The sequence below is a fragment of the Quercus lobata genome, chromosome 5 (assembly GCF_001633185.2).
Source record: "Quercus lobata isolate SW786 chromosome 5, ValleyOak3.0 Primary Assembly, whole genome shotgun sequence".
Lineage (NCBI taxonomy): Eukaryota > Viridiplantae > Streptophyta > Magnoliopsida > Fagales > Fagaceae > Quercus > Quercus lobata.
Window position 1 is genome coordinate 77,821,195 of NC_044908.1, and position 14,596 is coordinate 77,835,790.

Here is a 14,596-nt window from a genome sequence, read left to right on the forward strand (position 1 = left end):
TATTTGTTTTATTTAACAGCCGAGTGTATTTCAATTTTTTTTCAGAGTGAAACAAAATTTTTGTGATTTCAAATTGCTAGTTGACATTTCACATTCATATGAATGTAACCCATAGATGATAGGGCATACTAAAGAAAAACTTTATTATATACAAAAATTATATATATTCGAGTATGTTACTACAATAGGACGCTACATATGTTTAAACAATTTATTTAAAAACTATAGATTATTAGTTCATAAGAAAAATATCAATTCTTTCCTCCCCAACTTTGACTATTACTCATAGTCCTTTAAAAAAGTTTTGCAGTTTAATAAAATTGTTCAATCCTTTCTATTCCCCAATGAGAATATTTTTTTTATTTTTTATTTTTTGTTTGAGTGAAGGATTCAAATTGTGTACCTACATTTTTTCACAATAAAAAAAGTACTTGTGTGTTACACTCCAGTTTTCAAATGTGGCAATGGTCATGCAATTATTTTAATTTTAAAAAATATTTTTTTAGTAAATAGTAATATTTATTAGAACACACACAAAAATAAAAATACTAGTATTTTAAATAGGGTTTATAATATATTACATTTTCAAAAATATTAGATGTACAACTTTGTTCACAATATTTTTTCATAATTATTAAAATAATCAATTGTGAGTAATCGGGATAAATAATATGTTTATGTAAATAGTTATATTTCCGCCACTTAAAATCAGTTATTTCAAAAAGTATAAAATAAAAAATAAAAACATTTATGTACGTAGACTTTTTTTTTTTTTTTTTTTTTTGGAGAGACTGTTTAATTTTTAAGTTAAGACAGGGTGTTACAGAACCCCAAAATTGCGGACATCGCAGACACTCAATAAACCATCAAGCAGATTAATGCTTTAAAGCTAATACTTGTATTCTAATAAATAAATATAAAATTTAATACATAATCATGTCAATGAACAATAAGATACATGATTAAATATAATATTGACAACCACTTTCATTAGCTTTATGACTTTTTGGGGCATACCTAATTACATTTTCGTACACATTTTGATCGGAATGTCCTGTGCTTGTCTTTGACCTGACCTTGCTCAGGCCCCTCATTTCCCATCTTTCTCTTGACAGTGCTTTTTTTCTTTATTCAACCTGCTTTGTGAATATTTCTAGACAAAATGAAAAATAAAAGTGACAAATTGTACCTTAAAATAGTATAAATGAAGCTACCCAAGTATGCAATGAGATTGGTATTCCTGGTTGATTACTTAGGCCAACATTTTATACTATGGTAAATTATATTTTGTTCCTCAAATATGGGATAAATTCAATTTGGTCCTTCAGATTTAAAATTTTTGAGATTTGGTCCCTAAAATTTTCAAAATAGACCAATTTTGTCCCTCAAAAAATGGGGTAATATGATTTTGGTCACTTAAATATACATACATACATATATATATATATATATATATATATATATATAGTTTGATTCGGTTTGATTCCTAAAAGAAAAATAGCTTGATCAAATTGTACCTTTTGAATTTTCAGAAATTAAATTTCGAAATTTTAAGAGACTAAAATGAAACATATGCTAAATTTTAGGGACAAAAGTGAAATTCACCTTTATAGTAATAAAGCATCTTATGAAAAATAATCATTACATTGTAAATAACACTATTGTTACACATCCATGAGTTTAGATCTTATACACATCTGAGATGAGTATTATAAAAGATACTTTTTAGGCATTCTAGGATTATAAAATCTTTTTTGCTATGCATTCCCTCTTCAGAACTATTCAAAATTCCCACCACCTAAACAAACCGACATATATTGTTCAATCTGTGTTTAGAAAGATGTGCATGCCTAGATACAATGAGAATTTTGCATTGTTCAGAAAATGATGATACTGATTTGTTAGGGAACATAATAAAAATATTTACAATCTAATCTAATATGCATTGTTTTATAATCACCAGGATTTTTAGCAGCGTGACCATCCCTTAATTATAGAACTTGCAAAGATATGTACTCAGTAACCTGATAGAACTTGCTCATCGTTTGGAGACAAGGATGGAACACTAGGACCAAATTTGTTATGTCCAGATTGTTTGTCATTTTTAAGGTTGGTTGTCATGTTATTAGGAGAAGTTGAGTAAATTGGTAAACATGGGAATAACTTTATTGAGTTTATTAAGGTAGTCTTAGAATAAATCTATGCTACATGACATTTTCACAATATTTTTATAATAAATCATGAATGGTAGGTTGGTACAGAATACTATTATTAGGCAAGAAATAATAATTTCAATGATGGATTTAATTTATTTGAACTAATAACAATTTACCACGTATGATTTATTACGAAAGTATTCTGAAAACATTGTAGACATAGTACTTCTCATGATATATATAATAATGGAAGCTTTGCAATAAAATTTGCAGAACTCTAGTTACATCACGTCATTAATATCGTTTCCTATCCACATTTTTTGTTTTTTTTGGTTTTTGTTGCAATTTTCATTTTGTTCTTCAACCTATCATCTCTTTCAACCGTTGCCTTTTTAGTTTAACTTTTCATCTCCTCCAACTTCCGAGTTCCAACTATTGTCTGTTTAAATTTTTCATTCAATTCCCCTTATGCATTCATAATTTTTATCCTTTATATGTTCTTGAATCATAATACTGTTTCACTTTATTAGTTTATTCAACCTTTCATGTCTTTCAGCCCTTCCTAGGAATGTAGTCTGTCCAATTCAATCGGTCCTAAGGTTATTTTGACCGGACCGAAATGTTTTGTTTTTAAGAACCTGGGACCAAACCTATTGGAACCCCAAACTTATTTACTCTGAACCACTTTGGTTCGGTTCAGTTGATCTTTTGGTTTTCTCTTCTTCTCTCAAATTTTCTCACCAACTAAACAAATCAATTCACATTTATTTACATTACGAATTAAGAATCACAGAGTTGTTTTTAAAAAACCCAAATCTAGCAAATCAAAAAAAAAAAAAAAAAAAAAAAAAAAAAAAAGAAGAAGAAGAAGACAAAATCTAATTAGACCAAACAAAAGCCATAGATCTCAAAGACCAACACAAACCTACCAAAAAAAAAAAAACCCAAAGAGAGAGAGAGAGAGAGGAACCTCTTTTTTAAATGCAATAAGTGTTGGGATTTGTTTAAATGTGGGGAAGACCACATTCTTAAAGATATTTTAAAATCACTGCACACTTTTGGTGTGATAGTTATTCTACAAGTATAAGTGCTTGTGAGGTGTAGGGATCAAGGGCCGGGTTTCAAGTCTTTAGAAGAGAGCTTTATACACATATACATTTAGATTAGGTTATAGTATAATTTCTATTTTGTATAAAAAAAATATTTTAAAGATATCTTTTTTATATATATATATATATATATATATATATTTCATACTCATTCACATTTTAAGAATGTTGTCATTTTAATACATAAAAATAGATATAAAAAACTTAGAAAATAAATGTGTGAGAATCAAACCCACAAGGAATTGCAAAGAGCTTACCCGAATCATATCCAACCAAGAGACCACTTATTGTTGCTGTTAACTCAAGTAGTAATACAAAAGGCTTTTGCCATATTGTATTTTAAAAGTATTTGATTCCACTTTCATTTATGGGTGCAAAATACACTAAAAATGTAAACAAAATTAATAAGGAATTCTTTTTAGAAGCGAGGTTGTTTTAGAACAATTTTTTTTTTCACCCTAAAAAAACCTTAGAAAAAATCTGTAAGTAAACAGATAAATTAAATAAACTAAAAGAAATAAAACGTAAAAACCTAATTGAAATGGATAATTTTAAAATAATATTATTATTAATTGATAACAGGAAACACTGTATAATTACTTTTCAAGAAAGAACCAAAAAAAAATTGTTGATTTGGTGTGAGACAGTTGGTTTAAGGAAGCACTTGATGGCTATATATTGATATCAAGTACTTGTGTTATAATGAACCCAATGTCGAACTTATATATTAGAGAATAATTGACTAACCATTAACTAACACAAGGTTCACTTGCTTGCTTTACGAATACATGACACCTAAAATTGATTTGGGCCACTGGGGCCATGATATGCTAACAAGGCTGATGTCTGACGATTGGTTAGTTGTGCATTCAAAGGAAAAAGGCCTAGAGAGGAATCTCTTGTCACAAGACCAGAGCACAACTTGTACACTGTAGACAACCATAAAAATAAGAAGGGAAGCTGCTCATGGCAGGGTGAAAATGGGATAACTTCTTTTGATTATGATGAATTTCATAATTTCTCTTTAAATTTAAGTGTTAGGTTTAACTCACAAATGTTGTCAAAACTTAAATTCGATAAGAGCTTGTTGTATAAGTGGAAGTTTTAGTTTTGTCTTCATGCATTTATAGTTGTGAGTCTTGTGACGATAAAAGTTATAATATTTGTTGTTGCATGAAAGGGTTTTCGAATAGCACCCTTATACAAGATTGATTGCGTACATTATTATGATGAAAGGTGTCACAAAAAAACAAGTCTCTCTTTATATCTACGTCGAAAAAATAATTATAAAATGTTCACACTTTACACACTCAAAGAACATTGACAAATACCAAATCCTATTTATAGCTCTTTTCAACTAATTTAATAGACTTACTTTGTGTTTTTTAAGAGTCTTAGGAGGATCCTTAGGCCAAAACTACCAAAACCATTGTAGAATTGCCTATTTATAAAATTTCAATATTTGGTCACTACAAAAAAAAGGTCATCTGGCCGCGTTTCTAAAACGCGGCTATATCGCAAAAAAACGTGGCTATAGCCTATAGCCACGTTTTTTTAGGCCACGGTTTGTAATGTGGCTATAGCCGGTAGATAAGGAATATCAAAATTCTTAGTGGATAAGTAAAACCAATTTGCTTTCTTAATGAGAAATAAAAGTTTCCTTCAAGAAAAATAAAACTTTCCCTCTACATTTAAAAAAAAAAAAAAAAAAACACTCAAACCGAGTCATATTAAGAATTTAAGATAATTTCTAACAAATCTCCACATTGACTCAAATTCTACCAAGCAATCTGTCTTTGGAGTTTAACCTAAGTCCAAGTAAGCTTTCCTAATAGAAATCTTTTACGTAAACATGCAACATGGCTAGCAACTTAGCAAGAAGAATGACTAATGGCAAAGCCAAGAATTTTGTCTTGGGGGGCTAAATATAATAAAATTCTTAATTAAAAAAAATCATTATTAAAACAATTTTATATTTTATAAATTAACTTTAACTCAACGAAGTTGTGTCCTACCTTCTTTTATGCTACTGAAATCATTAATAATTGATGTTTAGATTAGGATTGTTTTTAATACTGACTTCTATATTGATATGGCCCAACTTTGAGATGTTCATCAAGTCGATTAATAGGGATGTTATTAGTTTTTGTAATCCATGATCACATTCTAAGGAAATAATAGAATTTATTTGGGTTCATATTTTTGAGCCTTTTTAGAGGATTCAACATCAAAAGTTTTAGTATTTGGGATATAAGATTGAGTGGTAACTTTAGAGTTGTGAACACTTTTTCTCTTAAAATAAAAATCAATTATGAATTTTTTCCCTATAAATTATTCAAACTTTGAAAACTTAAATATTAAATTTTCTAACCTAATTATATATCTTTTTTGAAAAAAAATTAGATCTCAATAGCTCGTATAATATTATCAGATATAATTATATAAATAAAGATATATTATAAAATTTGAATATAAATAAAATATAATAATTTTTTATTTAGGGAAATAAAATAAAATATTATAGCTTAAGTTACTAAAAAACCAATATGTTTTAACACCAAAAATAAAATAAAAAAATTAAAAATTGTGGAATTCGGAGAAAGTATGTATCTATTTGGCTTGAGTTTATAAGCTTAGTTTTTAACTTTTAGGTTGTATGTACAACTTTTTAAAATCTCACTTTTTTAAAGTAAAAGTATAGTACTTTAGCACACTTTCAACCAAAAAAAAAAAAAGTTGTTCCTAAATGGACACTATGTGCCAAGGCTGGGTGTTTTGTGGGTTCTTTGTAACAAATTTTTTTGTTTTGAATTTTTCTGAGCCAATTTGTAAGATTTGAGAGAGACTAAAACACAATTTGAAAGGGATTAATCTGTATTGTATTTTTCTCTCATAAGTTTAGGGGGGGTTGGTGGCAAGTAATTTTAAAGATTAACTATGATTAACTACTACTATCAAAGGAAAATTTCACAAGCTAGGAGGCCATGATGTCCCCCGCCCCAAAGCAATTCAAAAAACAAGTCATAAATTGAGCCAAGTTTTTTAACAATAAAGTCGACGTCATATATGTTGAATGTGGATGTAACCTTTAAATTGTCATATAGTGAAGTTTCACCAAGGTTGGTTTTCTCAAAGTAAAACAACTAGTATTAAAATTACGAACCTAAGTTTGGTGTTTTTGGCAAACCAAAATTGGAATGCAACGTTTGGTTTGCTCAGTCACACATTCTAGTTCAGGCACCCCCTTAGAGTATCTAGATGATCTCAACTTGAGGTCGAGGGCAACCTAACGTTAGTCTCTCTCACATCTGCCTTAATTGGGCTATACAAATTGTCAATCACTTTAAAAGCAACTAGCCTCATCACACGTGCTTCGCATGTGCAATGAGGTTTTTATTTTTATTTTTTTATTTTAGTGTTCCTATTTTGTAGGGAAAAAAAAAAAAAACTTGTGTTTTATATCGTGTGCGATGAGGTTTTTATTTTTTATTTTAGTGTTCCTATTTTGTAGGAAAAAAAAAAAACTTGTGTTTTATATATATATATATATATATATATATATACATATATAATTTTTATTTTGAGAATTTAATTTATAAGTGGATAAAGCAATTTAAAAATCAACAGAAGAGTGATCCTATTTTTTAGGCCATGTATTAGTAGAAGTTAAAGTTATATTTTTACCAGATTGTCCTTTAGTTTTGTTTCTACTTAAACATAGGATTGTAGGGACATTTTTAAACAAAATAATAATAATCCCAAACAGGTGAAGCCGCTTATATAATAATATAGATAAGAACATCTCCAACAGTCTCTCTAAATTTTTGTATTGTTTGGAGAATGAACAATTACTTTTTCGTTTTACCTACTCACTTTTTTAAATACACTTTCTAACTGACTCTCCATCTTTTTCTCTACTCCATTAAAATATTATTTCTTTATACTTTATTTAATATTTCTTAATTCATCTATATTTTTCAAATTCCAAACAACATTAACAATTATATATATATAAATAATTTTATTTTTAATGAGAAATGTTGCATCTACAACATTTTTTCGCAATACTTTCACAACAAAATCTTATATGGTAAATTGTTACTAGTTCTAATTTGAACCCACCATTTAAATTCTTTTTTTACTCACCAATATCAACTAATAACAATCAATCACTTAAAATTTATTGTGAAAATATCATAATAATGTTACTCAATTTTGATTTCTTATTCCTTATATTATTTTTCCTTTCTTTCTTTAGTTTTTTTTTTTTTTTTTTTTTTTTTTCATCCATACGTTTTTTCTTTCTTTTTATCTCTTGTTTTTTCTCCTCCACACACGTAAACCTACCCCTATATACATCTTCACTCTTCTTTTGACTTTTTGTTTTTCTAGTTCTTGATCTCCAGACTCCAGAACATATCTCCACTTCTCCCTCTCTCTTTCTTTCTCTTTCTCTTACAAACACACACACACACACAAATTTCTCTCCCTCTATCTCACACAAGCAAATTCTCTCTCATAAACGCAAAGATCACCAGCAAAGAAGTGGAAATTGGCGTTTTACACAGATCGCCATTCTACATGTTTTTTTTTTTTTTTTTGGTTCTAGTTTGATTAGTTTTATTTTATTGTTTAGATTTCATTAGGCTTATGAGAAAGATTTTTTTTGTGTTTCAAATCTTTTGATTGGGTTTTGTGTTTTTGTTTTGATTGTGGTATGTTTTAGTTTGTAACCGTTGAGATAGAGAAGCATGAGAGAGTGAAGAACGAAAGAGAAAAGGAATGAGAGAAAAAGAATTATTTTTTTATTCAACCGGGTATTATTTTAAGGGAGAATATTGTTTAGAGGTGCTACAGTAATTGCTACAGTGCTCTCCATGTTAAGAGAGCTATTGTACCAAATCTAAAAAAAAAAATTGGAGATGGAGAGGCTGTTGGAGGGGTTTTTTTGTGTGTTTGCTCTCCATATTTGGCTTTAGAGGGCCTATTGGAGATGCCCTAAGACATGGTCCATCTCTTTGCAAAGTTGAGTTAATGTTGTACCGATGAGCCTAAGTACCCTATCAATCCACGAACAAAAGTGTGCATTCTTCTACTATTGTTATTTTACAAATTTTTCTCACTAATCTTTCTCTAACTTGATCATGGAACAACCTCATGCTAATGCCATTGGTTGGTCTTTGCAGGAGGTTTCCCTTTTCTTGTAGGTCCATAAGACCAATTGCTTAGTTAGTGCAAACTAACCCCAATAGCTGAAAAGCCACCGATATTAGTATATGTAAAATTGTGCAAAGCCCATCCAAAGTTACTGTAACCATGGAAATTTGAACTAGTACTATTCATATGTATTTAAATTTTTTTTTTATTCTTTCTTAATGTGTCTCGAGGATGAAAGAAGAGAATTGATAGTAGTCGTGGTGTGTGAAAAAAGAGAAATAATTAACAAAATCAAGAAAAATTAATATTTTAATGAAATAGATTTTAAAATAGATAATTTAATGTGGGTATTTCTAAAAAGTAGTTAGGTAAAATAGAAAAAAAAAAAAAAGTTCTTATGCTAAAATAAGTAATAATTTTTGCACGAGTTGATGTGAATGCTCTAATTCAGTGATACATGCATCACTGAACATAGCCTGAGTTAGAATCCTTCCGTTGTTCTAATAATTCCAATCTACCCAAACACATTTACCACGTTACAAGTTATAATCATAGAATTATTTAAAAGCAAAGAAAAGATAAATACAAATGATTTCCATATGTTAGAAGATTAATAGCAGGGAATATTGGTTCTTGTTCTCTACTAATTGTTAATCTGGCCAAAGAGTTCCATGGATTGAAGTTCATAACTTTGCCAATTTTGATTGAGTCATGATAATGCTTTAACTTTTGAAATTACTCCAAAAAGAGCCATTGGATATATATATTGGATATTTCGGTTTCATATTGCTATTCACAAAAAAAAAAAAAAAAAAAAGGAATATTTCTTGTGTTTATCTGCAATAAAGTAACGCTATACACATGAACTTATTTTCCTAGATTGGAATTAGAGAGCCACATAATAGTTACAATACATGGAAGATTCTGTTCATCATTAAAATCAGGAAAAAAAAAAAAAAAAACCTAAATTTTTACATTTTTTAATATCCATGTAAGGTGGAACCCAACATATTAGAAATAATGAAGCTGAAGAAATAAAAATTTGAAAAACATTATACCCACATTTTTTCACAATAAAAAAGTACTCATTTTCCAGTATATTTACCCTCCAATTTTCATGTGTCAGTTTGTAGTGAATTAATTTTCAATAATATTAGAGACACAATTTTTTCATACTAACATTTTTTATAATTATTGAACTTGTCAATTGTGAGTGATTGAAAAAAAAAAAAAAAATGAAAGGTCTATGTAAAAATTGTGTTCACCGTTCACTAATCACTTCAACAAGCGTGAAAACAAATTTGTATAAATAACCCCATTGTTTACTTTTAAAGTTAAATTTGCTTATGGTCTCTAAAGAATAGAGCATCTTAACATTTCGTTAGTCACCTATTTCCTTTATGAAATTTAGAGATTAATTTTAAAAATTTTAAATTTATAGAGACCAAAATGGAACTTATGCTAAATGTCAAGGACTAAAAGTATAATTTATCATTTATATCAATAAAGTATCTTATGAAAAATAATCATTACGTTGTAAGTGAAATTTTCTTACATGTATAGAATCCATAAATGTAGATCTTATAGAAGATACATTTTAGGAAGATAAGATGTTTTTTTGGTTAATTATGACTTATGAGATAAGCATTCCCTCTTCAGCACTGTTCAAAATTTCCAATACCTGTAACAAACCGACATATATTGTTCAATCTGTGCTTAGAAAGATGTGCATGCTTAGATATAATGAGAGTTTTTCATTGTTCAGAAAATGATGATACTGATGTGTTAGGGAGCATCCTTATCATAAAGTAATACTAATTACAATAATCTAATACGCATTGCTTGATAATCACCCAGACTTTTAGTACCTGTTTCTTAATTACTCTAATACCCATCCATATATCAGCTTGACCATCCCATAATTATAGAACTTGCAAACTCAGTAACCTTCATTAGCCCCATGTAGTACTGGGATGGATTTGTCAGGCAAAATAATGACTCTCATCGTTTGTAGTACTGGGATGGAACACTGGGACCAAATTTGTCATGTCTTCTGCTTTGTTTGTCATTTTTAAGGTTTATTTTCATGTCGTTATTAGGAGTTGAGCTAAAGGTAAATATGGGAATAACTTGTTGAGTGTCTTAAGCAAGTCTTTTTTTTTTTTTTTTTTTTTGATAAATGTCTTAAGCAAGTCTTACAATGAGTCTTATCTAATTAGTAATTACAGTATATTAGAATGAATTTGTCTTTAATTAAATTCAAGTATTAGGTTTAACTTATAAATATCGTGACAGCTTAGACTGAGCCAAATTCTTTAACAATAAAGTCGACGTCGTATATGTTGAATATGGATGTAACCTAAAATTGATTTAACTTTCACCTTGGAGGTTGGTTTTCTCAAAGAAAAAAAATTGCTTCTCTTTGATACTATGATTTTCCATCTGTTAGGTATCATACATAACAACTAGCTAGTATCAAAGCCAAGTTACAAACAATTTGCACATTAAGCAACTAAAACCTAAGTTTGGTGTTTTAAAGCGATAAGACATGTACCATCTCTTTGCATCGTTGAGGATGACACTACTGGCATATGTCGTGCAGCTGACCTAAGTATCTCAAGGATGAAGGTAGAGAATGGATAAAAGTTGCGGTATGCAAAAAGAGAGAAACGATTAATTTTTTTTTAATGAAATACATTTTAGAATAGATAATTTGATGTAAATTAAATGTTTTTGAAAATTGGTTAGGTAAAATAGAAAAGCCAATTCTTATGCTTAAATAAATAATAATTTTTGTATGAGTTTATTTGAATGCTCTAATTTAGTGTTACATGCATGACCGAGCATAGCCTGAGTTAGAATCCTTCCGTTGTTCTAATAATTCCAATCTACCCAAACACATTTACCACGTTACAAGTTAGAATCATAGAATTATTTAAAAGTGATAAGCCAAGAATGTATTGACTCTTTTGGTAAATTAATCAATTAATTAGTCAAGTGAATTAATTAGATTCAATTACAAGCAATAAACATGGTAGCACAAACAAATCACCAACTAAGTTAAATGCAGTGGAAAATAAATTGACATGGTGATTTGTCTACGAATGGAGAAAACTTATACGAAGAAAAACCTCACCGGGTGATTTTAACGTCACCACTCCCGATAATTCTAGGAAACATCATTATCATAAACTAAAACTAATTACAATATAATTTGATACGCATTGCTTGATAATCACCTAGACTTTTAGTACCTGTGGCGACCTTGTTGTTGATTGTGTACATTGGTTTAGCCACTGAGGGTTTTTTTTTTTTTTTTTTTGTGACTTTGATGTGTGTTGTTGCAGACAATTATTTTGTTTGAAATTTCTTAAAAAGGTTGGATTGTTTGTTTTGGTAAAATTGGTTGATTATGCTTTTTTTTTTTTCACTATTGGTAATTTTTGTTGTTGAGAAAATTTTTTTGTGCTTGTATATATTGTTTTAAATTTTAAATTTAAATATTTTTATGTTTTTTTTTTTTTTTTAAATGCTAGAGTTACATAATTTTTTTACAAATTACTGATGTGGGGAGTGGTTATTGGTAAGTAAAAAAGTGGTGTAAATAGTAGGCCTAGATGCAAACTAATAAAAATTTGCTACCACAAGAGTTTGTAAAAATATTGTAGAAAAATTTGTGATTATAACACCATTCTTAAAAGAATTAATGATATTATTAAGGTCTCGATTTTGAATCCCTGTATACAATATTTATATCCCTGTATAAATATAAGGAGGGTTAAATAATTTTTCACTCATTCAAATCTATTTTTTAACATTTTAATACATAAAAATATATATGAAATAATAATAAATGTGAGAATCAAAATTTCATGAAGAATTACAAAGAGCTTAGCTACGTAATAACATTTTAAATAAGCACTCAAAATATACCTCTATCATAGCCAATGATGATCATATATATATATATATATATATATATATATATTTTTTTTTTTTAAATACTAAATATTTTTAACAAATACACAGGAAGAGGGGAAAATGTTTTTAAAGAAACTTTCAGTAGTGTATATTCAAAAAAGCCTAACTCTTAAATACACAGCACAGACTTTAAACCTCTTTAACTCATACTCATTTTCCAACGTGAGATTAAGATAAATAGTAAGACAAAAACTTTTACAATATTTAATTTATAAATATATCAACCATCATTTATTGTCGCAAAATCACTCTAAATATATAAATAAAAATTATTAATTTTTTTTTTAAAAGAGAAACTTTTAGAAGCTTTTTTCTCTGCCCTAAAAACATATTATAAAAAATATATAAAAAATCAATTAAATAAACTAAAAGAAAAAAAAAAATTATAGGTATATTTAAGACTAATATGGATATATGTATAGTGGTTTTATTACAAATTGAAAATAAAATTTGTTTCAAAGTTTGCATTACTCATTATATTTACATATATGTTTAAAATTTTGTTTTAAATAGTAATTGAAAGGGGGAAAAGAGATCTATTTCAAACCTAGAATTGTTTTTCATGTAATTTTACTTTATTGCATAAAGTGGAACCCAAGATGTTATAAGTAGTGAAGTTGGAAAAAGATTTAAAATAATATTTATCCAAAATAATTATTATTGTTTATATGTTTATATATATATATATATATATATATATACACACACACATGCACACATATACATAATCTCCAAGATTTATATGTTTATAAATATGTTTAGGGTTTTTTTTTGTGAAAAAATATTGGCATTATCTCACTGATTAAAATTTTATATTACATTGTAAACATTAGAATGGATGAAGTCAAAGAAATGTTTGAATAGAATAAATAATTGTTGTTGATATGTTTATAAATATGGATGATTTATATGTCTATAGGTATGTTTAAAATTAATATGGTTATAAATAAAATAAACAATTTTTATAACCTCGGCCATCCCTGGCATCCATCGCCAACCATTGTGAACCTTAAAAAAAAAAAAAAATTCCAAATCAAAATTGTAAACGATGCTTACATAGAACGATTGAAAAAAAAAATAATAATAATACAAAGACGAAAAATATTAATGTTTAATATATATATATATATATATATATATTATATACTCATTCACATTTTAAGAATGTCTACATTTTAATACATAAAAAAAGATATTAAAATATATGAGAGGAGAGAGAGAGAGAGAGAGAGAGAGAGAGAGAGAGAGAGAGAGAGAGAGAGAGAGAGAGAATTGAAACCAATAAGGAATTGTAGAGAGATTCCCCTAGTGGGCCGAATCATATCCAACTAAGAGACCACTTATTGCCATGTTGTATTTAAAAATTCTTTGATTCCACCTTCAGTTATTGGTGCAAAATTACACTAAAAATGTAAAAAATTAAAAATTAAAAAAAAAAAGAATTTTTTTTGAAGCGAAATTTTTTTGGCGAAAATACGCTTTTGGTCTCCACATTTTGGGATGATTCTCATTTTGGTCTCTAAATTGATTTTACTACTAATGTAATACCTAAAAAAATAAAATCAGTTCTATTTTAGTCTCTATCGTTAATCCACTAATAGAAAAGTTCTACGTAATAGATAGTGTGTCCTACTTACTGACATTGCGTTAATGTGGCCATTAAAATATTATTGAAAAAATTATTTGGCATATTTTAAATACCACATCAAATTTAAATTAATAAAAAATTAAAACAAAAAATCCAGATCATAAAATTAAAAATTAAAAATTTAAAAAAATTAATCTAATTAAATTAAGAAAAAAAAAAAAAGCTTTGTCAGTTTAAAAAATTGAGATCCTATCCAAAAAAAAAAAGTTTTAAAAATTGAGAAAAGTTTTATAACAATTTTCTCAAATTTTCTTAGTCACCAAGCACAACATCACAAAGATTAAAATTTCCAATATTTAGACCAAAAAAAAAAAAACCAACCTAATATTGTACTAAATAAAAAACCCCGTTGTTTATCAAAAAATAAAAAATAAAAAACCCGTTATAAAAAAATAATAATAAAAATAAAAAAAACAACCCCCACAAACCCCAACCCAGATCGATTTAATCTCTTTGCCTATTGCGTTTTTTACTTTTCTCACTCCCTGTCTCTCTGATTTCTCTTTGATCTGCTCTAAACCTCTACCCTAACCCGATTAAGAGAC